The sequence below is a fragment of the Stenella coeruleoalba genome, assembly GCF_951394435.1.
Source record: "Stenella coeruleoalba genome assembly, chromosome: X".
In the NCBI taxonomy this organism is placed as follows: domain Eukaryota; kingdom Metazoa; phylum Chordata; class Mammalia; order Artiodactyla; family Delphinidae; genus Stenella; species Stenella coeruleoalba.
In genome coordinates this window covers 97,740,835-97,744,782 of record NC_137152.1, presented here as the reverse complement: position 1 = coordinate 97,744,782, position 3,948 = coordinate 97,740,835, and the positions used below count along the sequence as shown (strand labels likewise).

At 40.2% G+C, this 3,948-nt stretch overlaps 1 pseudogene across 1 annotated transcript; it reads right to left on the bottom strand.

Annotated features, from left to right (window-relative positions):
* Nucleotides 1-2,857: 2,857 nt before the first annotated feature.
* On the bottom strand, nucleotides 2,858-3,308 carry LOC307180114 (large ribosomal subunit protein P1-like; annotated as a pseudogene). The gene has a single exon. The product of its transcript is annotated as a large ribosomal subunit protein P1-like (transcript).
* Between the last annotated feature and the right edge of the window lie 640 nt (nucleotides 3,309-3,948).

Below are 3,948 nucleotides of genomic sequence, written 5' to 3'. Positions count from 1 at the left end.
AGCAGCTGTGACGCTCCTGTCCGGTGACTCTCTCTTATTGCCATACTTCTCTCCAGGTTGACTCAGGGCCAAGTTATGGTAATGTCTTCTCATTCCCCTCCCACCTGTGGCTGCTGAATCATTTCTTGTCCTTTCACTTACTATTGTTTACAACTTTGTAAATACTCCTTCATTAAATGCTTATCAATCCTTCTGTTTGAATGCACCTCTCTTTTCTGCCAGTACCCTGAGTGACAGGACTGCCTGACGTTAAAATTATTTATTTTTGTTGTTGTTGATTGTCTGTTTCCCCCAGTAGATAGTAAGCTTCAAGAAGGTAGGGGCTTCCCTGGTGGTGCAGTGGTTAAGAATCCGCCTGCCAATGCAGGGGACACGGGTTCGATCCCTGGCCCGGGAAGATCTCACATGCCACAGAGCAACTAAGCCTGTAGGACACAACTACTGAGCCTGCGCTCTAGAGCCCGTGAGCCACAACTATTGAGCCTGCATGCCACAACTACTGGAGCCCACGTGCCACAACTACTGACACCTGCACGCCTAGAGCCCGCGCTCCGCAACATGAGAAGCCACCGCAATGAGAAGCCTGCACACCACAATGAAGAGTAGCTCCCACTAGCCGCAACTAGAGAAAAGCCCACGCATGGCAACAAAGACCCAATGCAGCCAAAAATAAAATAAATTAAAATAAAATAAATTTTTTAAAAAAGAAGGTAGGGACTTTGGGACTTCCCTGGTGGCGCAGTGGTTAAGAATCTGCTTGCCAATGCAGGGGACACGGGTTCGAGCCCTGGTCTGGGAAGATCCCACATGCCACGGAGCAATTAAGCCTGTGCACCATAACTACTGAGCCTGTGCTCTAGAGCCTGCGAGCCACAAGTACTGAAGCCCGTGTGCCTAGAGCCCATGCTCCGCAACAAGAGAAGCCACCGCAATGAGAAGCTCACACACCACAACAAAGAGTAGCCCCCACTCGCCACACCTAGAGAAAGCCCACGTACAGCAATGAAGACCCAACACAGCCAAAAATAAATAATAAATAAATAAATAATTTTATTAAAAAAAATAAAATAAAAGAAGAAGGTAGGGACTTTATCTGACTCCCTGCTATATCCCCAAGGCCTAGAATAGGCTGAACTCATAATAAGCATGCAATAAATATTTAAGTGAATTATCAATACATATAATACTGCATTTTAAATGCTTACACACAAAAAATTGCTTGCACATACCTCTTTCAAAACAAATGCCATTATTTCTTTAAGCTACATACCTAACAGAATTGCAGAGTTGAGGGTTAAGTGGATATTTCATTTAGTAGATAGCACCAAATTTTCCTCCATTCTCCTATAGAAGGAATCCGGGCTCCATGGAGAAATGGCTGACTCTAGGACTGGAGCATGGAAAATATAAAATGAGTCGGGAGCACCATAAAAATTTTTTTAATTATAAAAAACTGAACAAACATAAAAACATAAACTGCCTGCAATTATAGAGGTATGTCAAAGGGATATAGGAGCCAACTGAAAGAGCTTCCAATGGCCAAATTTGAAACAATATGAGCAACAAAATTATCATTGGATTATAATTCAAAATATAAAATAAATATCAACAAATCCATACTGATATTAATAAATGATTGAATAAATAAATTAAAGGAGAGTACACAAATCTCTTGTACAGAAGAATTCCAAATAATTTATGTAGATACTTTCTCAAGCCAGTAGAGCATAACTGCCCACTCCTTAAGTGTAGGATGTGCATAATGACTTCCTTATAAACAGTGGAGTTTGGAAAGAGAGAAAGAGAGTAGTGTTGCAGTAGAGAAACAAGCCAAACACTGTCTCAGCCAGGCAGTCAAGGTTCACCTCATCAATGATAAATCATGTTGATAGCATGTACCCTTGGTATGATGTATAACTATGGAAAATGCATCAGACAAACTCAAATTGAAGGATATTCTACAAAATATCTGACCGGACTCCTTAGAACTGTCAAGGTAGTCAAAAACAAGGGAGGTCTAAGAAATGGTCACAGCCAAGAGGAGCCTAAAGAGATATGACTAAAGATGATGTGGTCTCCTGGATGGGATCCTGGAGGAGAAAAAAAGGGGCATTTAGGTAAAAACTAAGGAAATCTGAAGAAAAGATGGACATTAGTTATGAATAGTGTATCGATATTGGTTCATTAGTTGTGATAAATGTACCATAGTAATACTAACAATAGGAAAAACTGGGTACAGGGTATATAGGAGCTCTCTGTAATATTCTTATATATTTTCGGTAAATGTAAAACTATCCTAAAAGAGTTTGTTAAATGTTTTAAAAATACCCTATCAGGATGGCTATAATTAAAAAGACAAATAATATCGTGTGTTGGCAAGGATGTGGAGACACTGGAACCCTCACACATTGCTGTGGGAAGATAAAACAGTACAACCTCTTTGGAAAACAGTTTGACAGTTCCATATAATGTTAAATATGGAGTTACCAAATGGTCCAGCAATTCCACTCCTAGGTATCTACCCAAGAAATGAAAACATATGCCCACACAAAAACTTGTACATGAATGTTCATAGCAGCATTATTCATAATAGCCAGAAAGCAGAAACAACAGAAATGTCCTTCAACTGGTGAAATAAATAAATATGGCTTACCCATACAATGGAATATGATTCAGCCATAAAAAGGAATGAAGTTCTGATGCATGCTACTACATGGATGAGCCTTGAGAATATTAGGCTAAGTAAAAGAAGCCAGTCACAAAAGACCACACATTGTATAGTTCCATTTATATGAAACGTCCAGAATAGGCAAATACATAGAGACAGAAAGCAGATTAGTGGCTGCCAGGGTATGGGGAAAGGTGGGAATAGGATGTGTCAGCTAATGAATACAAGATTTCTTTTTTTTTTTTTTTTTGGTCAGCAAAGAGCTCTGCTCTTTATTGAACGTGTTACTAAAGAGGTTTAGTCAAAAAGACCAAAGCCCATGTCATCATCAGACTCTTCACATTCTTCTTTCTTAACTTCTACTTTCCTCAGCTGGGGCAGCAGTGGTGGAGGGGGCAGGACTTCCTGCTGGTGCAGGTCCACCAGCTGCTGGGGCAGGTCCACCAGCCCCCACATTGCAGATGAGGCTCCCAATGTTGACACTGGCCAAAGCCTTTGCAAACAAGCCTGACCAGAAAGGTTCAACATTTACACCAGTTGCTTTAATGAGGGCATTGATTTTATCCTCCATGACCATCACCTCATCGTCGTTCAGGATGAGGATGGAGTAGATGCAGGCAAGCTCTAAGACGGAGGCCATGGTGCGGGGGAGTGCTAGGCAGGGGCTGCCTGGCGTGGTTCTAGTCGCCCGATGATGTGAGGGCCTCACCCCAACGCGGCCTTAGACACCTAAGTGGCAGCTGAGGAAAGGGACAGGATTTCTTTATGGGGTGATGACAATGTTCTAAAATTAGAATGTGGAAATGGTTGCACAACTCTGTGAATATACTAAAATCATTGAACTGTATGCTTTAAAGGGGTGAATTTTATAGCATATAAATTCTATCTCAAGAAAGCTGTTATCTAAGGGATTTTAACCAGAAAAAAATTCTAAGTGTGTTGATTTTGGGGGCTCTTTCTGTTGCTAATTTGTAATGTTATTGCACTGTGATCAGAGACTGTTACTCCTATGATTTCTGCATTTTTGCAGACTAATAAATGAGTCATTTTGGAAAATGTTCTATGGGTATTTGCAAAGAAAACACAATCTATGTTTGGACAGGGTAATCTCATATATATTATATATATATGTATATATATATATATATACATATATATATTCAACCTTGTTGAGTAGTGTTATGATCTTCTGTATATCCTTACTTATTCACATGATCTGATGATTTCTTAGAGAAATATTTTACTTCAAATATGCCTGAAAGTCTGGCCAGCAACCCCAA